Here is a 26,794-nt window from a genome sequence, read left to right on the forward strand (position 1 = left end):
TTGACTTGAAAAAACAAAACAGGGGGCTGGAAAGATGGCTCAGAGGTTAAGAGCATTGCCTGCTCTTCCAAAGGTCCTGAGTTCAATTCCCAGCAACCACATGGTGGCTCACAGCCATCTGTAATGGGGTCTGGTGCCCTCTTCTGGCCTGCAGGCATACACACGGAAAGAATATTGCATACATACATACATACATACATACATACATACATAAATAAATATTACAAAAAAAAGAAAAAACAAAACAAACAAACAAAAAAACTCTGAGGCTGCATGTGCCTGCCCAGCCACTCCAGCTGCCCAGGAGCCCAGAGTGACCACAAAGCCTCAAGAAGCCTTTGAAGTACTAGAATAAGGCCGCAGGAAGAAGGTGGCATCCCACCCAGGCCCTGAGTCCACCCTCCCCAAGGCAAGTAACTTTGCACGCAGGCTTGGAGTACAGCTCTGGAGCTACCCTCTGTGCCAGGCTCCTGGCAGTTGCCATGTGTATCCGGGTATGAGGACCAGGGAAATGGAGGATCTGCCTGCCATCCCTGTCCCATTCCCATCATCAGGGTTCCTGTAGGGGCAGCAGTGGGTCAAATAATTGATCCTTCTCTCAAGTGATAACAGCAGGCTTTGACCTTATGGAAACCCCCCAGCGTGGGAGGTAGGGAGGAAGACCAGCAAAGGAAGGGAGGCTTCGCAGGAAATGCCTGGGTGCCCTAACTGCCCTAGCAAAGACTATGTCATTGGCTCTGCCCTTGGAAAGTCCCAGGCAGGGCCTGTGGACCTGGGTGGGGGCAGTGCCAGCAGGGCAGCAAGGGTCCCTCGTGCAAGCATCAGATGCCAGGGTAGACTTCCTTTTCTGCCTAGCTGGGTTTCAGCCCTGGACACCATCAGGGCAAATGAAGGTAGCTCGTTTTGTGGTCATCTCTTTGCCCCTGATGATAGTGATCTGGGGCCTCATTCTCTGCCCTCTTTACTTCCACCTTCACCACCCTCAGAACAGCTTATCCAGCTGATATTTTAATTATTGATTAGTTACAGGTTTTTTTTTTTTTTTTTTTTTTTTTTTTTTTTTTTTTTTGGTTTTTCGAGACAGGGTTTCTCTGTAGCTTTGGAGCCTGTCCTGGAACTAGCTCTTGTAGCCTAGGCTGGCCTCGAACTCACAGAGATTCGCCTGCCTCTGCCTCCCGAGTGCTGGGATTAAAAAGTGTGCGCCACCACCTGGCTAATTACAGGTTTTATGTAGTCCAGGTTGCCTCAAACTTAATATGCAGCCAAAAATGACCTTTAACTAGGAATCTTTCTGCTTCTACTTCCCTAAGGAGAATTACAGGCATGCACTAGACACCAGCAGATGTTTGCAAATAAAAGCCCAAGTGAAGTTTGGACCCCAAAGAAGACTACAGAGAACAGAAACTGAGCCTGGCTGTAGGAATAATCTTCAGGGACTGAACCTGGAGAGCCCCAAGGCTGATAGAAGCTGTTTTTTTTGTAGGTGCGAGAATAAGATCAGAGGATTATAGAGACCTGAGATGGAGGCAGGAAGATAGGTGAGACTTGCAGACGTGCAAACTCAAGGTAGAGTTTGACAGGAAGCTACCACTGAAGATACCAGACTTCACTGTATTGCACAAAGGTAATTGACCTTCCTTCTCTGTAGGTGCAAAGTGGTCTGATTTAACCAACCTCAGGTTCAAAACGTTTGGAAGAATGCATCCAAAGCTGAGCACACAATTTATTTATATTGGGTTATAATGTGTTTATTTTGGTGACATCAGGCTCTGAGGCAGTGGTTCTCAACCTTCCTAATTCTGTGATTCTTCAATACAGTTCCTCTTGTTGTGATGACCCCAACCATAAAATTATTTTCTTTTCCTTTTTTTTGTTTTATTTTTTTTGTTTGTTTTTCAAGACAGGGTTTGTGGCTTTGGAGCCTGTCCTAGAACTAGCTTCTTGTAGACCAGGTCGGTCTCAAACTAACAGAGATCCGCCTGCCTCTGCCTCCCGAGTGCTGGGATTAAAGGCCTGTGCCACCACCATCCAGCTGTAGGGCATTTTCTTGATTAATGGTTGATTTGAAAGAGGTCAACCTACTGTAGGCAATGCCACTTCTTGTGCAGGTGGTCTTGGGTTCTATGAAAAAGCATAGTGAACTGGCTATGGCAGTGCACATCTTTCCCCCAATGCTTGGGAGGCAGAGGTAAAAGAATCTCTGTTAGTTTGAAGTCAGCCTGGTCAGCCTAGCAAGTTTGAGTCTAGTAGGGACTGCACTGTCAGGAGCCATTTCCCCTCTAAAAATCATTACAGGAACCATCACCCTAGGGAGTCTGCAGAGAACCTCACACCCATAATTATGTTCTATTGAGAAAACCTATCCCTCACCCAATTAGCAGCTATCTGTTAGCGGAACCCGCCTCACATTCCAGCTATCCAGGGAACTAGGTGTGGCAACTTGTGACTCTTGGCCTACGTGACCTGGAACACGAGGCAAGAGTCCAGTTGCCCTGCCCCCCATTCCTTACCATATATAAACTGTAACCCGTCCCTAATAAACGGAGGCTTTGACAAATCTGCTTGGCCTCCTTCTTCTGTCTTAGCTCATTCCCTTCCAGGTAGCGCCCCTCCGTGACCCTGGAATAACTGATTGCAGGGTGGGTTACAAACCCCTAGACTGAGTAACCCAACCCAAACGCAATCGACACTGCACAGTGAGACACTCTTTTAAAAAAAAATTTGGTGTTGGTGTGGTTACGGTGGCAGTGGCAGCATGCACAGCTTTAATCACAAGATCTGGGAAGTCTGAGTTCAAGGTCAGTTTGGTCTACAGAGTGAGTTCTAAGTTCTAGGACAGCCAGGGCTACAAAGAGAAACCCTGTCAAAAAAAAAAAAAAAAAAAAGAGTGAGCAAACCAGGAAGCAGCATTCCTCCATGACCTCTGCTCTAGTTCCTTTGTTCCAGGTTCCTGCCTTGAGTTCCTACCCTGAGTTCCCTTCATGATGGACTATAAACTCTATGGGGAAATAAACTTTCCTCCCCAAATTGATTTTGGTAAGTATTTTATCACAGAAACAGAAACCAGATTAAGACAACGAGCAACAGAAGTGAGATCTCCACCTTTAGGCGTCTGCAATTGATATTGGACACCAAAACCAAATATGTAAAAAATTTAGAAAAAAATACAGAACAACCGTTTTCTTTTTCACTTTTGTTTTTGTTGTTTTGCGGTGCTGAGTATTGAAGCCAGAACCTAGAATGGGCTAGGCAAGCAGTCTACCACTGAGCAACACACCCAGCTTCTGTTCCAAAGAGTCTATTGGAAAGAAATTAAGCATGTTTATACAGACTTGTCTTCAGATGTTCATAGTATGAATCATAATGTCTCAAAACTAGGAAAACCCAAGTATCCATCCACTGGTGACCAATAAGCAAGCTGGATGCTTCTGTACAATGGGAATGAAAGCATCTCAAAGATGTTATGCTAAGTAAAACAGCCATGCATAGAGCCACGTATGGAGACAAGGCCGACGTCATGGGTCTGTTGTTCCAACTCCTCTGGAGGCTAAGGCAAAAGGATTAAAGTTCAAGATCTGCTTTGGCGACCACGTGAATTTAAGTACAGTTTGGTCAACTAGGTCAAACAAATAATAAGAGGGTTTAGGATGTAGCTCGGTGGTAGAGCACTCGCCTACTGGGCACAAGATCTTAGATTTAATTCCTAGTACTACTCAAAGCAACACACGCATGTACACGCACCACTACCACCATCCCCACCTCCACCCCCCCACATACCACCACCATACAAAAGGCATGATTCTGTTCACATAAAATGCTAGAACCGTGGCAGTCTATGACAATGGACATGGTCATGAATTTGTTAAAATTCATTTGTACTGTGCTTAATATGGGTGACTATCATAAGTACAAATTAGATTTTTTTATAGAGATTAAATTTGAAAATATGTTAAAATTGGAGGTGGGGCTGGAGAAATGCCTCAGTAGTTAAGAGTGCTTATTGCTTTTGTAGAGGATCTAGGTTCACTTCCAAGCACCTACATGGTGGCTCAAAACTGTCCAGAGGATCCAATGCCTTTTTCTAAGCTTCATGGACTCCTGTACGCATATAATGTCCTCACATATACTCAGACACATACATATAAAATTAATTAATTAATTAATTAATTAATGAGATATATATGAGACAGGATCTCTCTGTGTAGCCCTAGCTGTCCTGAAACTCACTCTGTAGACCAGGCTATCCTTGAACTCAGGGATCCATTAGCCTCTGCCCCCTAAGGACTGGGATTAAAGGTATGTGCCACTACCACCTGTCTTTGTTGTTGTTGTTGTTGAATTTTTAAAAATTATTTTATGAGGCAGTGGTGGCACAAGCCTTTAATCCCAGCACTCAGGAGGCAGAGGGAGATGGACCTCTGTGAGTTCGAGGCCAGCCTGGTCTACAAGAGCTAGTTCCAGGACAGTTAGGACTGTTGCACAGAGAAACCCTGTCTTGGAAAAATTAATTAATTAATTAAAATAAGATAATAAAATTTTATAAAAAATTATTTTATGTATCTGAGTGTTTTGTCTGCCTGCATCTTTATACATCACATTCATACAGTGCTCTAGAGACTAGAAGAGGACTTTGGATCCTTTGTGACTGAAGTTATAGACAGCTGTGAGCTACCATGTAGGTGCTGAAAATTGAACCTTGGTCCTCTGGAAGGGCAAACCAGTTCTTCTTCTTCTGGTTTTCTGTTTATTTGTTTTGGTTTTGGTTTTTGCTTTTTTTTATATTTATTTATTATTATGTATACAATATTCTGTCTGTGTGTATGCCCGCAGGCCAGAAGAGGGCACCAGACCCCATTGCAGATGGTTGTGAGCCACCATGTGGTTGCTGGGAATTGAACTCAGGACCTTTGGAAGAGCAGGCAATGCTCTTAACCTCTGAGCCATCTCTCCAGCCCCTGGTTTTTGCTTTTTTGAGACAGGGTTTTATTGTGTATCCTTGGCTGTCCTGGAACTCACTCTGTAAACCAGGCTAGCCTCAAACTCACAGAGATCCACCTCTCTGCCTCCTGAGTGCTGGGATTAAAGGTTTGCATCACTTTTGCCTAGCTCACAACTCGTACTCTTTCTCTTTGTTTGTTTGGTTTTGGTGTTTTGGGTTTTTTTCAAGACAGGTTTCTCTCTGTAGCTTTGGAGTCTGTCCTGGAACTAGCTCTTGTAGACCAGGCTAGCCTCGAACTCACAGAGATCCACCTGCCTATGCCTCCCGAGTGCTGGGATTAAAGGCGTGAGCTGCCATCACCACCCAATAACAACCAGTACTCTTAAACACAGAACCATCATTACCACTTATAGAGCATGTCTCATGCATCGACCCCTAGGAGCAGAGACACTGGGTTTCATTGTGACCCTCTTAGGAAGGGGAACAGGCAAATCCAGACTTGAGCTCTGTGTCAAAGTGTTCACAGGTGCCATTTCCTTCTCAGAGTTAAGTCAGGCACACAGATAGCCAGTGGGTACTATGCCAAGCATGAAGGAGGCCAATAGCGTAGAGGAACTTCCATGGACTCTGATATGGGAGGGGAACTCTCACAGATCCTGTTAAGGGATGGGAATGGGGCTTTCATGAGTCATGGTAGGGAAGTTAGTTCTCTCAGGTCCTAGTAGGGAAATAGGGGCTCTTACAAGTCCTGGCAGGCCCTGTGTAGTGAAGCAAACTTTCTGTCTGACATCCTCTAGCTCCTCCAAGGACCACTCTCTCCTAGCCTAGGGTTCAAACTACAGTAGCCAGTTTTAGCCCCTGAGGCAAGTGCAAAGAAAGGTCCCTAGGGCTTTCATCTCGCACCTCCCCCCCCCTGGATTGTACTTGGCTGACCTTCCAAGGGCAGTGGGCTTGCTTGGAACAGAAAGAACTTGATGTAAACGCAGTTAGGTAGACATGGCCAGCTGGGCCCTGGTTTCTCCCACACATTTGTGATGCCACTCTCAGAGGTGGTGCCTGGGTATGTCAGTGATTGTATTTTCTCTGGGTGTGTGTGGGAAATTCCACACCTTAACTGGCTGGAGTCCAGAGGCACTTCAGTAGCTGGGGCATCTCTTTGGCCTCTCACTCTCAGTGCCTGGTCTGGCTGTTGAGGCACTAGTACTGGTGAGCCCTAGGCCCCAGTGACCTTTTCCCCTATGGCCCTGCAGGGTCTGGGAACCTCCGGCCTGTCGTCCTATGTCCTGCCAAGAGGATGTCCTGTCCACCCCCATTTCCCCACCCTTATTCTTCCCAGGAGCCACCCAGGAGTGGAGATGGGGCGAGAGGGTGGAAGGGAATTGGAGTCATGGCATCCTGAGGCCCCGTTTCTCCTGCTGCCTCTTCGCTCTGGACCTGATGAAGTGAATGAGGCCCCCATCCCAGCCCTAGGCATGCAGATCAGACTCCAGTTCTTTCCGAGGTCAGGGACAGCTGCTCTAAGAAGCAAAGGCTGGGAGGGAGGGACAGGAGGAGGGAACAGGGTGGGAACAAGGAGAGCTTCTAAGTACCCTTGCCCTTCCAGTCAGTCCTGAGTTTCTTTTCTGTGAGGACCGAGCATGAGGGTGCTGGAGGATGCTTTGGAGCTCAGCTCAGATTCCTGGGAAGCCTGTGGTCCCAGGCTGTGGATCCTGGAGTATCCCTGATGGGCTGGTACTTGTGAAGGAGGACAAACTGGGCCAAGCCGTGCCCTTCGTTACATCAGCATCTGGTCCTTACATTCCACAACTGGTCACCTCTGGGCACTTGTGCCTCTGTCTTCCTGGAGTTTGTGTGTGTGTGTGTGTGTGGTGTGTGTGTGTGTGGTATATAGCGCACACACACACACAAATATGAGAAAGAGAATAAATATGAATTTGAGTACCGTAGATGTGTGCATTTGATGTCTGTCTCGAGCGCATTTCTGAACTTCAGATTTGTCTGCACTTCCTTTGTAACTGTGGTGGTGAGTGGAACAGTATTTCTCTTGTAAGTTTAAGAATGACTGACTAGTGCCCTTAGGATGCCTGGACCTCCAGAGGGTGGGAGCCGGACAGCAACTGCTAAGCCCTTTCTCCTGGGCCCTCCCCCCCAGGGCTTGGTCCACCTTCTACTCTGGCAGCTCTGCCAAGTTAAAAATAGCCCCTGGGCCTCTGGAAGCGGAAGGGGTAGAGGCTGCTGAGATCAGACCAGGAGGGAGGAGGTAGGAGGCAACCTCTAGTGGGTGAGGCGAGGCAGTTCCCTTGTCTCAAGCTAGCGCTCCTTGGCCAGTTGCCCACACCAGTGAGGTAGGCTCAGCATCTGCTGGCCCCAACCACACAGCTTAACCCTTCTACTCTAGAAGAGGGGAAGGAGGAGGGCTGCTCACGAGCCTTGCCTAGCAAGGCAGAGACATCATTGGTGGTCAGCCTGGCCAGCCAGGCCCTGCTCCAAACCACAATTCCTCCCAGGACACCCTTTCCCTCCCTGGGTTTATTCCCTCTTTGAGGGTCCTGTGACTTCCCTGAGGAGAGAAAGGTGGGCTCAGGGACTGGCCCAGTCAGGATGCAGGGCAAGCAGTCCTCAAGGAACATTCTTCTCCTCTGAAAGGATCTGTGGAGAATTTCTTAGAAATCACCCTCACCCCACGTGTAGTTTATATATCATATGCCTACAGGAAAGTGTGCATATTCCAAGGATATAGCTTGATAAATGTTCATAAACGGAAGGCATCTTGTTTGGCACCCATAAAACAGCTATTCTTTTGTTTTTTCGCTCATGTCATATACGTGGTTTGGTGAACACAACCATGCATGACTGTGGGGCACATCTCTTCCATTGGACAGGTGACAGGACCCTCTGGCCATCTCATGGGGCTGCTGTGAACTCTCCCCTGATGATGCGGGTATTGTCTGAGATTTCAGGGAATGTGTGCCCTTCCCCCCAGGCTTCTGACCTCCAGAATGGACTGGTTTGTCTTTGTGGTCTAGAGTTTCCCAAGGAGAAGCTATCTTTGCTCCAGGAGGAATGGCAGAGCACACATCCCTCTTCACTGGCCTAGGCACACCCAAAGAGGCGCCTGTCCTGGAATACACACCCAGCCTTCCTTCCTCAGGAAAACCTGTGGTCTGATAAGGCCTCCAGCCTCCACCCCGACACCAGGATCCCCAGGGGAGGAGGAAATGGAGCCTGCCACCTGGGGCTTGAGTCAGAGAGCCTGGTTCTTGGTTTTCCACCCCAGTAGAAAGACAATATTCCATACAGCTCCAGGAAAGGGGAACTCTGACCACCTAGACCATCTGGGTTTGGGGTTGTGAAGCAGGGGGGACCACACAAGGTGGAGTGGCTGCTTGAATGGGCTGCTTAACCAAGGGCAGGACTCCCGTTCTCCCATAAGGCTTTGACCAAGACTCCAGCCCCTTCTAGCCCTTAACTTTGAGTTTCCTAGGACGTGAGTGTATCCTGGTTTGGATTTCAGGATGGCAAAGGCCCAGGGGAGAAAATCCTCAGATTTTGCTCTCTGCCATATAGCAGGCAGGTCTCAGGACCAAGCAAGTCTGAGTCTGCAATATTAGCCTCCTCCTCCCAAGAGCAACCAGGATAATTTTGAGCCCAGATCCTAGAAAGGAAATGTATATCAGTGACCTAAGACTAAAAACACCCTCCCAAATCTCAGCCCTTTCTCAGCATTTCCTCCCCAGTCCTCCTACCCCTCAGACACCTGCACTGTATAGTGGTCAACTCTCCTACAACAATGATGCTAACAAGATGAAAAAGGTTTGCAGGTACAGACTCTGACTGCCTAGCACCATACGGAGCGACTTCAACTTTGGCCAAGATGGCTATGGAGCATCAGGTCACAGGGACCAAGGGAAACAGGAAGGGGAGTGAACAAGATACCAAGGGAAGCTTGGCAGGACTTTATCTTGGTGGCTAGGAACCAAGTTTGGAGTATTTGCTAGGTCTTCTGAGGGTCACCAAGTGGCAGAAGCAAGAAAGGCCTTTGGGGCTGAGAGGATATTAGAGGTACCCCAACTAGTGTAGGAGTGAGGGATGGGACTGGCTACAGGTGGTCTGGTAAAAAACGAGCCAGCAGCCTCTTATGTGCAAAGCTGGTGCCCAGTAGAATTCATGCTCCTTGCGGTGCAGAGGACCGATGGTGAGGAGGATGGAGTTAGTCCATCTGAGCCAGCCTGGGGAGGAGGTGTTCTGCTTCCTCTGGATTGTGCTGACCAGGAACAGGTTTTAGATTCTGAGCTGTGGGACCTCCTGAAATGTGTGACATTACAGGGACACTAAAGCTTTAACCTACAACTGTGCAGCTGAGAAATGAGACAAGAGTACTTTGGTCTCACATGGCAACAACTGGAGGTCATTCTGCTAGGGATTTTTGTTGTTGTTGCTTATTTTTATTTATGTGTGTGTTTGTCTGCTACCACACATGTTCAGATATCCAAGAAAGCCTGAAGAGAGGAAGGGATCTCCTGGAGCTGGATTTACAGGCAGTTGTGAGTGATATGGGTGCTGGGAACGGAACTCTGGTCCTCTGGAAAAGTAGGAAGTGTTCTTAACTACTAGGCTATTTCTCTAGCCACAAATGAAAAAAATTTTTTTTTGGTGTTTCAAGACAAAGTTTCTCTGTAGCTTGAACTAGCTCTTGTAGACCAGGCTGGCCTCAAACTCACAGAGATCCGCCTGCCTCTGCCTCCCAAGTGCTGGGATTAAAGGCATGTGCCACCAACACTTGGAGAAAAATAATTTTTTAAGCAGGAACTCACTCTATAGCTCTGTTTCGGCTGAAACTTGCTATGTAACACGGGCTAATTTGGCTGAGTTCACACAGATCCTCCTGCCTCTGCCTCACGAATGCTGGGATTAAAGATGTGTTTAACTATGCTGCTGGGCAGTGGTGACCTAAGCCTTTAATCCTAACACTCAGGAGGCAGAGGCAAGAGGATCTCTGAGTTCAGGGCCAGCCTAGTCTACAGGACTAGTTCTAGGACAGCATTCAGTCCAGTCCTCCCTGACTACCTAAGTTCTGCCCTATCAACAGGCCAAGGCAGTTTCTTTACTCATCAATGGTAATCACAGCACACAGAGAGAACTCCCACATCAAGACATCGTACATGGGGACTGGAGAGATGGCTCAGAGGTTAAGAGCATTGCCTGCTCTTCCAAAGGTCCTGAGTTCAATTCCCAGCAACCACATGGTGGCTCACAACCATCTGTAATGAGGTCTGGTGCCCTCTTCTGGCCTGTAGGCATACGCGCAGACAGAATACTGTATACTTAATATTTAAAAAAAAAAACAAAACCCCCCCAAAAAAAAAGACATCGTACATAATGCCAATATAGATAAAATAGCTGAGGTGTTACCTTGTTTTATTTATTTATTTACTTGTTTTAAATTTTTGAGACAGGGTTTCACTGTGTGGCCCTACTGACCTGGAACCCAAGACATATCTGCCTTCTCTGTCTCCTGACTGCTAAGATTAAAAGTGTATATCAGCATGACCAGTTTTGCATTTTTCTTAAAAATTATCAAAGTGTGCTGGGCAGTGGTGGTACATGCCTTTAATCCTAACATCCGGGAGGCAAGGCAGGGGGATCTCAGTGAGTTTGGGGCCAGCCCCGTCTACAGAGCAAGTTCCAGGACAGCCAGGACTGTCACAGGAAGAAACACTGTCTCAAATAACCAGAAATAATAATAAAATGCTTTTTATGATTAGCTGAGGGGGTAGCGCAGTGTGTTTGTCTAATGAACAAGGCACTGGTTTGATCCGCAGTGCCTCTCTTTCTCTCTGTAGTTGTAAATTTGTATATGGGCAGTTATTTGTTGTTGTTTTTTTTTTAATGGTTAATTCTGTTTATTTATTTATTAAAGATTTCTGTCTCTTCCCCGCCACCACCTCCCATTTCCCTCCCCCTCCTCCAATCAAGTCCCCCTCCCTTGTCAGCCCAAAGAGCTATCAGGGTGCCCTGCCCTGTGGGAAGTCCAAGGACCACCCACCTCCATCCAGGTCTAGTAAGGTGAGCATCCAAACTGATGGGCAGTTATTTGTAACGGAGTTGTTATTATTGCTATTATTATTATATCATTATTATTGGTTTCACTGTGTAACGGGTTTTGTTTTCCTAGAACTCACTCTGTCAACCAGGTTGGCCTTGAACTCACAGAGATTTGCCTACCTAAGCCTCCCACCCGAGGTCCCCCCCCCCCATCTCCCATCCCTGAGGGTTTTTCTGTAGCTTTGGAACCTGTCCTGGAACTAGCTCTTGTAGACCAGGCTGGCCTTGAACTCACAGAGATCCACCTGCCTCTGCCTCCTGAGTGCTGGGATTAAAGGCGTGCGCCACCACTGCCAGGCATTTTTTTTAAAAGTCTTATTTCAAGGTGCATTACTATTTTCCCTGTATGTGAAACTGTGTGAAGGTGTCATATCCCTTGAGCCTGGACCTACAGACAGCTGTGAACTGCCATGTGGGTGCTAGAAATAGAACCTGGTTCTCTTGGAGAAACTTCCAGTGCCCTCAACATCCTAGCCAGCTCCCCAGCCTGAGATTTATTTTAAACAAAATCAATCTTATGGCATTTATTGTCACCCAATAACATACAGGTCACCAAAACAATATAAATAAATATTTCAGGCTGAGCTCCCAGCAGAAGACACCTTTATTTTATTATTATTATTTATTTTTGTTTGTTTTGTTTTTTGGAGACAAGTGACCCCACCAGGCACTAGGGGGTAATCATGTGGATGTCAGGTGCCTCTAAGGTGACATGACAAGAGGGCACCTCATCTCTTAGAGATTCTAAAACTCCTTACCTTAGTCAGCAGAAAGGACACCCCATAGATCCTACTTGAGGTACTGCCTACTCAACACCTCATCAGTGAGACTTAAAACTGAAGCTCACGAGAACCTGCCTCAGCCTACAAAAATGTAAGACATGACATCTCTAAGTATGATGGTGCCATGGGAGGGACTGGAGAATAGAGGAGGACTTTGGGAATGAGGGGTTAGGTCCAAAGAAAGCCTCAGTGTAGTGATGTGTCAGCAAGGGCTTCCTGATACCATACCTGTGTCAAAGCCAGACAACCTTAGAGCCTGGAGCGGCCATACAGGAATTCTCTGTGCTGTACAACATGAAACTAAAGTTATTTCAAAATAAAAAAATTTATTTTTTAAAGGAGGAAGAGAAGCAAAACCAACCAATAACAAAAACGAAACAACCCCCATGAGCTCTCGGGTTGAGAGCTGAGTAGCCACTCAGTATTTCTCAGGCCAGCTATTTATTTCCACCATTTTCTGTTTGTTGTTTTTGTTTTTATAAGATAGGGCTTCTCTGTGTAGCCACTGACTGTCTCAAAACTGGTTTATTTCTACTTCACTTCAAGCTGGACATGGTAGCGTACGCCTTTAATAGCTTTTAATCTCAGAAGGCAGAGGCAGTTGGATCTCTGTGAGTTCAAGGACAGCCTGGTCTACAGAGGGAGTTCCAGGACAGCCAGGGCTACACAGAGAAAAATCTGTCTCAAAAAAAACAAAAATCCAGCCGGGCAGTGGTGGTGCATGCTTTTAATCCCAGCACTCGGGAGGCAGAGGCAGGCGGATCTCTGTGAGTTCGAGACCAGCCTGGTCTACAAGAGCTAGTTCCAGGACAGGCTCCAAAACCACAAAGAAACCCTGTCTTGAAAAACAAAACAAAACAAAACAAACAAACAAACAAAAACAAAAACAAAAAAAACAAAAAAAAAGAAAACCCCACAAAAATCCAACCAACCAACCAACCAACCAACCAACCAAACAGAGGAATTAGCACTTCAGAATATTAATTACTCAACCCATCACCCAAACTCTCTCATGGGGTACAAACCACAGATTCAGGGATGCTGGTCTTATATTTCTGAGTGCTGTTGTGTGGTGAGCTCTGTGTTCTCAGGCTACACACAGGATTCTCAGGAACACTGCTGAGAGAGTCTGCCACCTTCCATCCTGGCCTCTGTCTACATGGGCATAGCCTTGATAGTGCTCCCATTTGGTAAAGTGCTGCCCATGCTAGTAGGAGGACCTGAGTTCAGTCTTCACCATTTGCATAAAGAGCTGAAGTGCAGTGGCGACTGTGTGCCTGCAATCCCAGTGCTGGAGAGGTAAAGACAAATAGATATGTGTAGCTAGTTCGCTGGCCAATGTATCTAGCCTATGTTAGCCTAATCAGGAGCCCAGATCCCAATAAGAAACCTCCTCTTAAAAATAAAACAGGGTGGATGGCTCCTAAAGAACTCTTGGCTCCTAGTGGTTCACAACTGCCTTTATGTTATTATATGCTGTGAGATGTTTTTGTCTAAAAAAAAAAATCTCAGTTACATATATCTGTCTACGTGCAAATTTGTTCATAGACATGCATATATAGCTAGAAAGAGAGGCACTGAAGGACAAACCAATGCCTTGTGTAGTAGACAAGCACACTGAGCTACAGTTCCAGAGTATCTAATGTCCACTTTTGGCCTCTGTTAGCACTGTATGCATGTGGTACACACACAGACAAGAAGGCGCATACACAAACCTTATAAGATCTCAGTTACGTTTTGTGACTTCCACCACAGCATACCCACGGCCAGGGCCAGAAGGTACAGAAGGTGATTGTGCAGCCCATTGTACACTACACAGCAGCCTATGAGCTCTGGGCTTTGGAACTACATCTTCAGACACTTGCAAAGTAGATCTGAAAGACCCCGGGAGCGAGGAGACTCTCACTCACGTCTCCCCCCAGGAACTCACGAGAGACCGTCCTTGCTGCAATCACATGAGGTTTATTGAACCAGTTGGGCCTGAAACTCATTTCCCACTCAGGGGTGGAGGAGTTCGACCCCAAGTAGCTGGGAGAGGGGGTATTTAGGGGAAGAAACCACAACCCAAAGGGGGTAGGGAGGGCGTCATTGGAAAATTCCAAAAATACCAGTGAGAATCACAAGGGGGTAACTCCCCGTTTCTCAAGATTATTCTCAAGATTATAATCTAACTTTATGGTCAGCTAGTTCCTGGAAGAGTCACTGAACCGGCTAACCTAGATTTTTGGTTCTTCTCTCCCTGCTAGATTTTTTTGGCTCTATTCTTTCTGCTAGAGGGGTCTGGATTTATCCGGGTCTTTCAGATCTCAAATTCAGATGTGACTGTATAAGAGTTATTGTTAGCTTTGATGAGTACGTGAACCTCATATTAGATGATGTAAGACATTCTTTATAAAGCAAAGTCAAGAAGACAACTGGTTTGGATTGGGCTAGAAGAAAATATTACTCTGCTTCTAAGTGTTTCCAACTGGAAATGGTGAAGGACAGAAATTGAGAAGGCAGTACAGTATTTTTAAAGGTGTCTTCTGCCAGGCAAGGTGGTACATACCTGTAGTCCCAGCTACTGGGGAGTCTGAGCAGGAGGATCTGTTGAGTCCCAGAGTTCTAGGCTATACTGAGCTGTGTTGATCAGGTCTACATGAAGTTCAGCATCAGTATGATGACCTCCCAGGAGCCAGGACCACCAGGTTGTCTAAGGGAGGGATGAACCTACCCAGGTTGGAAATGGAGCATGTCAAAACACAGGTGGCTGTGAATAGATACCGCACTCCAGACTGGGCAACATAGGAAGGACACAAACGTGCAAACACACATTCATGCCCTTTCTCTTTTTTAAAAATTATTTCTTTATTATTTTTATTTTATGTGCATTGGCATTTTGCCTGCTTGTATGTATATGTGAGGGTGTCAGATCCTCTGGAACTGGAGTTAAAGACAATTGTGGGTGCTGGGATCTGAACTCAGGCCCTCTGGAAGAGCAGCCAGAGCTCTTAACTGCTGAGCCATCTCTCCAGCCCACACCCTTTCTCTTTTGGACACTCACCTGGATGTGTGGTGTCATGCACTTTTAATTCCAGCACTTGGGAGACAGAGGTAGGTGGCTCTTTGAGGCCAGTCTGGTCTACAGAGTGAATTCCAGGACAGCCAGGGTTTTAAGAGTGGGGGCGTTCTGGTGAAAAGTGATGGGTGTGTGATGGCAGGCGATCCTATCTACAGTGGTTGGAACGTTAGGAATTTCCTTTGGATGATCTGTTCCTGAGAGGTGCCTGTGTAGTCTCAGTTTGTGGTCTTTTTTTCCAACCAGGAATTGCTTTAGGGAAAACTACTGAGACCCAGGTCTCTATTGAGCTTGTCATGGCTGGGTCCTACAGTTTCATTTTTAAATTATATGTATCTATGTTTTGAGATTTTACATCTCAAAAGGCAGGACAGAGTCCTGTCCACTGTCTTCTGTGGGTCACAGTCACTCTGTTCACTTTGTCCCAGGCCCTAGCTCAGGATGAAGGGCTGGGTGACTTTAAGAAAGTAAGTCATCAATGGGGAAATGCTGGGCACATAGTAGGTATTCAGGGAAAATGTTGCCTTTTTCTTCCTTATAGGACTAGTCTGACACAACAATTTTTCTTTCTCTAGCATGTCTCAGGCTAGTAGACCTGGGAACTCCCAAATGGAATACCAAGAGGAGCCAGGTGCTCCTTTTCACCTGCGGTGCTATCTGCGGAGTTATCACCGACCTGTGCAATGTGAGCCTAGAAGGTTGTAGCCTCTGGGGAGCGGTGGCTTTAAAGCTGGGACTAAGGCTCAGTCCTCACTGTCTGTTCTGAGATGGAATTACAGCCCCAGACTTGTACCAGTGAGGGCAACAGTTTTGCCTCCACGGCCTGGTGAAGACTCCAGGTGCCCTGGGATAGCCAGGGTTGCAACCTGTGGTTGGATAAGGCAAGTGTCCCTTTATAGAAGTGACATGTCACTTCTACTGGATAAAGGTGGAGAAGGGACTTTGGGGATGCAGAAGGGGAAAGAAGACAATAGCTGGGACCTGAAATGGTTAAAACTTGTGTGGAAAATCTATTCTTAAGAGACAGCCCAGCCTTTAATCTCAGCACTCTCGAGATAGAGGCAGGCGGATCCCTGCGAGTTTGAGACCAGGCTGGTCTACAAGAGCTAGCTCCAGGATAGGCTCCAAAAACTACAGAGAAACCCTGTCTCTAAAAACCAAAATAAATAAATAAATAAGACACACAGAAAGAGAGAGAGAGAGAGAGAAAGAGACAGAGACAGAGAGAGACAAAGAGACAGAGACAGAGAGCCCCAGGCGGGCCCAGGACACCAGCTGAGACCCAGGAACAGGGTCCACTCTAAAGTGTGGAAGGCTGGTGTGCATCTGAGGCTGTGCTGGAGCAGAACTGGTCCTGACCTATGCCAGGACCTTCCCAGGACCTGTGGTTGGGATTAGCTGCTTAGAAACTCTCAGAGGAAAGCACTATATGAGGGCTCTACCCCTCAGCCTAGTAAGGTCTGCCTCTACCTAAGGTACATACTTGTTTCTGACTGGGCACTGAGGCTGCTTCCTGCCCCTGTGCTGGTCTAGCTCAGGGGTCTGGCTGATAGATCTGCTTCTGCTCTGTTTTTTTCTCCTGTTCTCTTCTTTCCCTGCTTTGTTCTTCCTGTCTCTTCCCCTTGGTCTGCTGAGGCCTGGCCCTGACCTATTCTCTTGGTCTTGAGCCTCAGTACATCTTCTCCCAGCCCATGAGCACAGCAGGTGTGGTTTTGCTCTTTCCAGTATTGTTGCAAATGCAGGGAACTCTGGAACGCTAAGCCCTGGCCCCATAGCTGGTAGGTGGAAGGCAAAGCTTATAGAGCAAGGAGCTGCCAGTTGGCTGTGGTACTTTGGAAGGACAGTTGGGGGTGAGGGAGCACTTGGAATGGAGATGGGGCGACAGTTGGCAATAGCAGCTGGAGTGGCAGTTGGGGCTTGGCAGGGACACAAACCTGGAGGACAGTTGGGGTGGGGCAGCCGTGCAATTGGCAGGTAGCCCCTGGCCTGGAGCAGCTCTGGAGGGCAGTTTTGCAGAGGCCTGGACAGGAGGGCAGGTCCAGATGGCTCTAGACCTGGCCAAGATATGTCCAGGAAGCCTGGGTGAGGAGCCCCTCCCATGGCTGGGTCTTTGCTGCAGACTAAGGCAGGCTTCATTCAGTTCCACTATGGGACCAGGATGATGTGTGGTGGGTGGTTCCCTGGGCAGCCCCAGTATCCCCAGTCCACAGCAGTAGTCTTTCTTCCCTCCTGCTCTTGGCCTTTCTAGATAGGGACTTCCAGCAGAGTCCTGGAGAGAGCAGGGACAGGTTCTGGGCCTTTCTGGAAGTGGGCAGGATTCTCCGTTCTGTTGCCATGGGGACGACTGAGCAACACCACTGGCTGGAGGATAAACAGGCAGTCTCTCTGACCAGTGACTGAAACAAAGACAGCTACTGAAAACCCAGCTGGGGGTAGATTAGGAAATGCTGCCTTGGGGAAAGATGCCTAGCAATGATAGGGTGGGTGGGGTAGTACCTTTACTAGATAAGTAGGGATATTTGCTGTTCTTCTGGAATTTCCTTTTCCAAAGCTCTTCCCAGGCAATTACTTATAAAGCAGATCCTGAGGCTAAATGCAAGTAAGTCCCTGATTTCTCTATTGTTCCCCGGTGTTTCCTCTGAGGTTGGACCCCTTCTTGCTTCTCTGCCCCTGGAAAGCTACTTGGTGTGTCAGTGGAGGGTAGGTTATCAGCAAAGCAAGCGAGACATGGGGGTCTCTTAGGTTTACAGAGGATGTTGGGCTTGGCCAGCCGCATGGCTATCGTGGTGGTGTTCTAGGATAGAAGGAGCACATTTTATGGGAAAACATACGACCTGATCAGCTTCTGCACACTTGGTCTGGCCCCAAGAAGGAGTGGCCCAATGCTGCTAATTCACTTCAGGGATTTGGTATGTCCTTGGTGGTCTCCCGACCTGCTCTTACAGGTAGGTGGGGTGAGTTTTTGGTTGTTGTTATTGTTTTTTAAGATAGCGTTTTATTGAATGACCTGGATCTCCTTTTGTAGATCAGGTTGCCCTTAACCTCAGAGAGATTCGTCTGCTTCTGCCTCCCAAGCACTGGGATTAAAGGTGTAAGCCACCACGCCTGACTAGACTTTTTTTAATTGTGTGTGTGTTTGTATACACGTGTGCAACTGACTTCTCATCAAAGCCAAAAGAGGGTGTTAGATCTCCTAAAGTTGGGATTACAGGCAGTTGTGAGCCACCACAATGTGGTTGTTGAATGAGAACCAAACTTGGGTCCTGTGCAAAATCACTAAGAAAACACTATTATTAAAACACTGAGCCATCTCTCCAGGTCCTGGGGATAACTATGCAAAGACCTCAACAGATAGCATGGAGCCATGTGGCTGCAGGACCCTGGCCATCTGTTCTGTCACGTGTCTTTTCCACTACTCACTGTCGATAGCAAGGATCATGCTCATCTTCATGGAACCTTGACAGACCCCTGCTATGGCTGTGGAATGCCATGGTCAGAGTGTAACTGAGGTCAACTTATCTGTCCATCCTTGAGAGCCATCTGTAAGGCAGGTCACCTGGTGTGAAGAACCATGAGTTCCTGAGCCATTCTGGTAAATGTAACACATCAAAGCAGACACATCAAGACGCCTGGTCTGGCTCAGCTATGACTTCCCTTACCCTCACATTTGACACGAGGTTGCAGTTGCTGCTGTTGGGGTTTTTAAACAATTATGGGGTTTATTAGCACGTGGAACAGTGACGGTGCAGAGATAGGGTGGGTCTGTTTCATCTCAGGGGGATTGTTCTTCAGTCTGTATTGTCTTTATGTCCAGGCTTTGAACCCTGCTGTTGGTTTTTGGAGCAGAAAAGACAGAGAGGTCTTGGTCCAATCTCTGATAGTGCTGCTGGGGGTGTGTTAGAGAAAGGGGGTGTCTGCTCTGTTCTGGCTCATTTCAGAACTCAACAAGACTTCCCATGAAGATGAGTAGCCCTTCTGGCATATGGAGTGGGCCTGTCAGTGTTCGACACAGGCTCACAGGTAGGCTTGGTTCCTTTTTTTTTTTTTTTTTTTTTTAAGCTCTGGAGTCTGTCCTGGAACTATGCTGACCAGGCTGCCCTTGAACTCACAGAGATTTGTGAAACTTCCTGACTTTGCCTCTGGAGTACTGGGATTAAAGGCACGTGCCTCCACCTCCCGGCTCCCCGTCACAGGCTTGGTTATTATGGGTTTCCTGAACAATGCCTGAGCTCCGTTGTGTTCATGGGCAAGGCTCTTTTATTGCTCCCAAGTTCTGCATGGAAAACAGACATCAACATGATCCTTCTTGAACGATGTCTTCGGTGCCTAGCTACCTTGGGAGAAACTAGGGCTCTCTCTGAGGGAGAGTGACCTTAGAGGTCTCCTCATGATTCACTTCCTTCATGGCCTGCAACAGAGACCAAACTGAGAAAGGGGATGGTCTAAGGACTTCTACGAACAGTGCCCTTTGTCCTCTCAGAGGGAGGTATACCCAGACGGACTCTCCCGGAGGTCAGGAGCAGTATGTCAGAACCGTGCCAGCCCTACTTTAATGATAGGCACACGGAAGCAGGCAGTAGTGGAGTGTGCGCTTGGGGGGCGGGGCGGGGGCTTGTTTTAGATCAGCTGTGCCTAGAGGGTCCTCCAGCAGAAAGAATGAGGCTAGGGACACCTGAGCCGCGAGTGCCAGCCTAGATGCCTGGTGAGGGGGTGGGTAGGGCATGTACACAGCCATCTCCTGGAGCCAGCGAAGTGCGAGGGAGTATCCCAGGCTTTCAACTCTGACTGCCAGACCTCTGCTAGCCCTTGCTCACTCAAGGAGAATCCCCTCCCGCCAGCCCTCCCACTGCCGCCCGTGAATGCCTCCTCACACAACACGAGAAATCCTCCATCAGGGCGGGCGCCTCCCACCTCCTGAGGAATTCCGCGGCGCTGGCCCCTCGAGGAGGCAGGGCGCCGTGCTAGCTATTGGTTGGCCCAGCAGGGCTCAACTCCTTCACGTCCCTGGCCAGCCACAGGCTCACCTCCCTTCCCTCCGCTGTGCCCAGGAGCGTGGTGGCCTTTAACCCCAGCGCAGGCCAGCTAGGAATGTACGCTACCCGTTCCCAGCTCCTGCAAAGCTCGAAGACACTGGAGGCCAGAAGGGACGCGCGGCACAGCACCACTGGGGGCGGGGTGAAGAGACCCATCCCTAGCTATATACGGGAATCGGGATGCGATAACTGGCTGAGAACTGCGGGCCAAGACGGGGTTCTCGCCCCTTGTCTGAGCCCTACGTCCTCCACAGCAGTTGGATGACAAGATCGACGTGCGGCAACCAATGCTCCTAGTTGGCTCAATTTGAGTACCGCTTGCAGGCACCGCCACGTGGCCCGCTTCTCAACGCGCGCTTCTCTACGAGAGCGCCCAGGTCCCCGGATGGCGGGGGTGCAGTGACCAGCGCCTTCTGGGCACCGCGCCCCTAGAGCGCATTTCCTCCGCTCAGCCTGAGGCCCGCCGAACCGCCATGGCGCGCCTGGAAGTCGCTAAGTTTGGGAGACGCGCGTACGGCGACGGCTCCTCGGGGTTCGGAGACATCCACGACCCTGGGTCTCGTGCGTCCCCAGGGATAGGCGCGCAGACAACGCGGGGTGCGCCCACCCGACCCCGCTGCGGTGTCCTTGTCAAGCCCACCTCTCCCATCAGGTGGTCTCTGGCTGCGCGATCCCGCAGGGCGGGAGCGTCGGACCCACGGACCCCGTTCCTTTCCACTCGCAAGCCCAGGGGAGGGGGCTTCCCACAATGCCCAGCGAGCTCCAGCCCGCACTTCCGCTGTCCGGCCCCGCGGGGGGGCGGTGGGCCGCCGGAGCACCGGCGGCTACTCGGCCCCGGCCAGTCCGCTGCGCCCTGCCGCCGGAGCGGGGGGCGGGGCCGGCAGGCGGGGGCGGGGGCGGGGCCGGGGCGGTGGCCGAGGCCAGGGCGCAGTGCGGGCCAATCAGCGGCGGCCGGGCGCGCGCCGGGGGCGGGGTCAGGGTCCGCGGGCGGGGCGCGCGGGGGCCGCGGGGCTGGAGCAGCGCGGGGGCGCGCGCCGGCCTGACGGACGGACGAACGGACGGGCGGGCGGACCGAGCCACCTGGGCGAGCGCGCAGCTCGGACCCTCCCGGACGTAGCGCTCGCCGGTGGCCGCGCGATCACCGGTCCGCGGCCACGGCGCCCGCTCGCGCCGGCGCCCCATGGGGTCACAGGTAAGCTGCGCCAGCTTCATTGTCCGCGCGGCCGGGCTGGCGCACCACGCCGGGGCAGGGGCCGAAGCCCTGGCCGGAGCCTGGGCCGGGGCGGGGGCCGGGCAGCTGCAGCCCTGGCTGCTGCGAGCCAGGGCGCGCCCCCGCCCTGCCACCGGCCCCGCCCCGTCCCGCCTCGCGGGGGCGCCCTCCTGGGAGCGATGGCGCTCGGGGACAAGGCGGACGGAGACCCAGGCCCGTGGGGCCACTGCCCGAGTGGCGTGGGCGGGGCGGCGCGGCGCAGCAGGTTCCCGCGGGGCTGATCCCGGAGGCGGTCGCGGCGCCGAGCCGCCCGACCCCTTGGCCCCCTGGCACCTCCGGCAGCCACTGCGACCGCCGGGGTCCCTCTTCGTCACCTTCGGAAGGGGAATTTTCCAGCTGGTAATTTCTGCTGCGTCAACGCCTGGCCCCAGGAGGCAGCCCGGGGGCGTCCCTGCGCCCCCCGCCCGTGCCGCCCTGTGCGTCCCCCGCCCGCGCAGCAGAGCCGCACCCGGACCCACCCGCGCCGAGTTTGCCAAGAGTCAGAACTGTGGGACGTGGGCCCTGGGGGTCTTGGTGGTCATTGTCTCCCCAGAAGTCGAAAGCCGGTCGTTTGGATTTCCATTTTAATCATGGGCCAAACTGGGGTGCAGGGCCCTCCCGGTGCTGTGGAGAGGGGAGCGCAGATGAGACGCGGCGCTCGGAGCGCACGGGGCGCGCAGGGGAACCGGGTCCGCTACGAGTCGCGTCTTTGTTTCCCAGTAAATAGACCTGTCAGTTTTACAGGTTAGCGAATGTCAGTGTCCGACAACTCAATCCCGAGGGTAAAACCGGAATTTTCTGCACCATGGAGAGGGTTCTGGCTAGTTGGGGGATTCCCTGGTATGGCTAGCGATTTCAATATTAGTAGGCGGAACCAGCCATACACAATAGGACTGAATCCGGGAGCCCGGGGGGAACAAGCTAAATGGGGCGAAGGACAGATAATTTCTAACCCAAAGAAATATAAACAGAAGAAAGTTTGACCGAAATTCTCGGTGAATTTCCCCCGGTCTCAACGCTACAAACGCGGAGCGAGCATTTAGTGATGGTTACAGTGACAAGATTGTTATCAGCCCGTTTAAAAAATGCTAATTGGAAAATGGATTTAGTGAACCGTCTGGGCACTGACACCTGTGCACGGAGCATTCCTGTGGGTGCATTGTCTTCGCTTGTAGAACGTTGGGTTGAATCCATCCTCTAGGCTAACTTCCCGTTTGTGTGCAGATTCGCAAATTCCGCTCTTGCTGGTCCTTGTCTTGCCTGTGCAAGGCAGTGTTTCCACTCGGCAAGAGAATAGTTTGTTCACCAAAAGGAAATTTATGGAAGGGTTTCCACGAGAATAATGAAACAAAGTTCATTATAATAGAAGTTCTCCGTTTTGGTATATTTTGTGATGTTAGGTACTTTGAACTGTAAAGTTTAGGATACTTGTCCCATATTATTGCAGAAAAGATTAAGTAAATGATAGTGGTACTTAGGCAGAAGTTATTGTAGATAAAAGTTTCGCATTGTCTTTGAAAATCTTGTAATTGTTCTCTCATTTCTTTTTTCTGAAGGGAAACGACGTTGGTGGTTATTGCCAGTTTTCTCTTTAGAATAGTAGAAAGAACTCACTTTGAGTTTCTAGAAATTCAAAACCCAGTCTCGCCTCAGGCGTGCCCGAAGACATTTAATTAAGCTTCTCACTGGCACTACCTTGAATGTAAGAATTTTGCTTTGCTTTGATAATTTCTATTCGTGTTCCAACTAGCCAAATGTAAAGTTGTCCTGTGTCCAGACCCCAATCTGCCACTGCTGACACCCAGTACCCTGCACCAGCTATGCCAGGGTCAGGCCAGTTCTGTTCACTTCCCTGTGACTTCTGGTGCTCCTTAGTCAGACATCAACAGAGAAACCAGGACATGCACATCAAGAAATGGAGAAAATGCTTCAAAGATTCATAGAAAATGCCTGAGAATGTGGGAGACCTGTTACTGCTGAAGATGTCTTATTTACAAATACTGCTAAACTGAACTATGTTTTAACAGTGAACTTCCCAACTTTCTCCTTGTGTGGGGGTTTTCAAATTAAGGGAAATTGGGCCACTCTGTCCCTGTGGTCTGGTTTCTGGGGCACTGATCAGCTGCTGTACTGTACTCCATGAGGTCTTAGACCAGCCTCTGAGAACCGAAGAGGCTTGCACTAATTCCTCACATTGCAGTCTTTTGCAGTACTTAGGCACCCTCTTAGCTGTGAGTGAGAAGAAACTTTTAGAAACAGTTGTCTATTTAATTTACATACCTGCCTTAAGCAGCCTGTTTCTGGAGCTTCATGTTTTGTTTTGCTTTTCTCATTTGTTGAAAAAAAAGTAAGCCTTTTATTCTGCTCTAAAAACATATTCTAATTTAAATTCTCTGGAGTAATGGTGGATTGTTAAGAATTTCCCTTTGAAGCTAGGGTGGTGGTGGGTGGTGCTGCCGTTACTCTCAGCATTTGGGAAGCAGAGAAAGTTGAATCTCTAAGTTTGAGGCCAGCCTGGTCTACAGAGTGAGTTTTCGGACAGCCAAGGCTACACAAAAAAACCCTGTTTTCAAAAAAAAAAAAAAATTAAAATTTCACTTTGAATCTATCCTCTGGCTAGGAGTGGGTGGAAATTTTTGTTCCTCGAGTTTGCTGAGTGGCCTGACTCCTAAAAATAAACAGATAAGGGAAATGTTCTATTAAGACCAAAAGACAAGTCGTTGAAACTCTGCCAACTTGTTCCAGTCATGATTTTCTGTCTTCTTGTTGCTGCTCTGTCTTTGGCCCGGCCAGTTCTGGTCTTGGGCTTGTCATGAGTGCTGGACTCTGAGAATATGGAGTTGGCAGATTAGCTCTTTTCTTTTCTCCCTTTCTCTTTCCCCTCTTATTTTTTGAGATGTGATTTTACTCTTTAGTCCAGGATGACTTCAGACTTTGCATGTAGCTTAGGTTGGCCTCAAATGTGAGGCAGTTTTCCTCTCAGTTTTTTAAATGCTAGAATTATAGCTGTGAGCCTGCACCCAGTCTTTTCTATTCTTTTTGTTTTGTTATGTTTTGTTTTGAGACAGGGTTACATATAGTCCGGGCTGGCCTCAAACCCACGACGTAGCTGAGGATGCCCTTAACCTCCTGATCTTTTGCCTCCAACATCATGTGTATTTTAGACCGAAGGTGGACACCATCAAGCTTGGCTTTCCTGCCATAATTGCTTAACCACCTTTTATTTCCCTTAGGTTTGTGCTCTGGTTTACTAGTGGCGTGTGCCTGATGGCATTGCTTCAGGGTAGAAAGAGGAACACTTTCTGACAGCTTATTCTGTGAACGACCGAAAGGAAAGCAAAATAAGTCAAATTTGACCTAAGTCTGACTTATATAAGATTTTATGTTGACTAATTGAATTTCAGAGTTTCATCAGTGACATTTAGCTTTGATTTATATTTTTAAATTACTAAGCATTTTCTTTTATTTTATTCATTTACTTTTTAAAACAAGGTTTCCCTGTGTAGCACTGGGATTAAATTTGTGTGCCACCACCACCAAGCAACTGAGTATTTTAAAAACATAATTTGGATTAAAAAAATTACTAACCTAGTTATCAGAGTAGCAAGTTGGGAAGTGCCAGTATGTTTTTCAGCAGCACAGGCTGAGATTTTTGTGTTCCGACAGATGTGCTTTCTGAGATATGTTAGCAGACATTCTGGCTTTCCTTCCTTCGTTCTCTCCCACCCCACCCCCCTTCAGTTTTTGTGGCATGGTTTTGCTATGTAGCCCATACAGGTGTGGAACTCAAGATCCTTCTTCTGGACACTGGGATCAGAGATACATACACCATCATTCCTGCCCCCAGGGTTTCTTATGACTGTTTTTTGGCATTCAGAACCTGCTATGGAGACCTTGGGTCAGTCTGGACCACAACTGACATAAATGCCAGTGAGAAACATCTCAGAATGCAGGCAAGATGAGGAGAGGTCTTGGAGTTTCTACAGGTACCCTGAGGAAATGACCTTCAGCATCTCACTCTGGACTGGTACCTAGTTAGCTGTGTCTTCCTCTGCTTTGTGGATATTGGATTGCTGGTGAGAGCTAGTAGATCTAGGACAGAAAGGTACTGGGCATGAGACGTGACCTTTCATAGCTTGTCTTCAGCACACAAGCCCTTTCCTGTGGGTGACATGGTTGGTTCTGCAGGTGCCCAGGCTGTATACTGAGTTTCTTCTACGTTTCTGCCAGTACTCCTCTAACTTCTGGATGTCTTTTCAATTGCCCACAAAATAGGAAAGTTGCAGAAATTCACATGAATGATGGGAAGTGATGGAGCTCACTTTTAATTCCAGCATTTGAGAGGCAGAGCTAGGCAGTTCTCTGTGAGCCTGGTCTATAGAGTGAATTCTAGCACAGGCTCCAAAGCTATACAGAGAAACCCTGTCTTGAAAAACAAAACAAAATCTTAAGGAGGCTGGAGAGATGGCTCATGGCTCAGTGGTTAAGAGCACTGACAACTCTTCCAGAGGACCCAGGTTTGATCACCAGTGTCCATATGGTGGCTCATAATCATCTGTAACTCCAGTTCTAGGAGATCAAACTCCCTCTTCTGGCCCTCAAAAGCATCAGGCATGAAAGTGGTGCACATACATATATGAAGGAAAACGAAACATTTTTTAATATAAATTTATTATATATACAGTGTTCTGCCTTCATATATGCCTGCAGGCAAGAAAAGGATACCAGATCTCATTATGGATGGCTATGAGCCACCATGTGGTTGCTGAGAATTGAACTCAGGACCTCTGGAAGAGCAGCCAGTGCTCTTAACCACTGAGCCATCTCTCCAGCCCCGCACATAAAAAATTTTTAAAACTTATCTTAATTTAGTCAGACATGGTGGCATGTGCCTTTTGCTGTGTACAATTTCAGTGGAGTTGCGGTTGCTGAATGTTTTTCAGTCCGTGAGATCTCAGGATGGTCATCCCGAGAGGTTTATGTCTGGCTTGATACTGTCCTGTCTCCCCTGTATACCCATTGAAAATGAGCCGTAAAGGGAAAGTGGTCCACAGTCTTGGTGCTCAAAATAGGTCTGTTCTGTGCTCTCATTCTATCCCATTTAAAGCGCCGAAGCCTGTGAGTGGCAATATGCTTTTATTTAGGAAGTTCAAAGCCAGTTTGGGAATTTCTGAAAGAAGAAATTACTTATCTTCGTTTGAAGATGAGGACAAGCTGGGAACAATTTGCTGGTGCAACTGACATTCTTCATTTTACAATTTTAGGCAGAATCTGTGACCTTCTAAATACTTGTATTTTGGCCTGGCGATGGTGGCACACGCCTTTAATCCCAGCACTCGGAAGGGAGGCAGTGCAGGCGGATCTCTGTGAGTTTGAGACCAGCCTGGTCTACAGAGCTAGTTCCAGGACAGGCTCCAAAGCCACAGAGAAACCCTGTCTCGAAAACCCCAAAAATAAATAAATAAATACATACATACATACATACATACATACTTGTATTTTCTTTTTTTTAGATCTTTTTTATTTCAGTTTTGATTTTTATTTTATATATATTTTTTAATATAATTTTTTTATTGAGAATAGGAAAAAAAAGTTTCCGCCTCCTCCCAGCCTCCCATTTCCCTCCCC

The 26,794-nt window shown here is 48.5% G+C and overlaps 1 protein-coding gene across 5 annotated transcripts in view; it reads left to right on the top strand.

Annotated features, from left to right (window-relative positions):
- The first annotated feature begins 20,924 nt into the window (after positions 1 to 20,924).
- Positions 20,925 to 26,794, top strand: part of Zbtb46 (zinc finger and BTB domain containing 46) — a 70,967-nt gene continuing 65,097 nt past the window's right edge. For 2 of the 5 annotated variants that reach the window (XR_007593372.1, XM_050150862.1), the window contains exon 1: positions 20,925 to 21,109. The gene's annotated coding sequence lies outside the window, so the exon portion shown is untranslated. Of the gene's footprint in view, positions 21,110 to 21,207; positions 21,527 to 21,558; positions 22,869 to 26,794 lie in introns of those variants that run through there. The other 3 variants (XM_050150864.1, XM_050150863.1, XM_050150867.1) reach the window with 2 other exon arrangements.

Source organism: Alexandromys fortis, unplaced genomic scaffold (assembly GCF_014885135.2).
Source record: "Alexandromys fortis isolate MF-2015 unplaced genomic scaffold, M_Fortis_MF-2015_v1.1 scaffold_27, whole genome shotgun sequence".
NCBI lineage: Eukaryota > Metazoa > Chordata > Mammalia > Rodentia > Cricetidae > Alexandromys > Alexandromys fortis.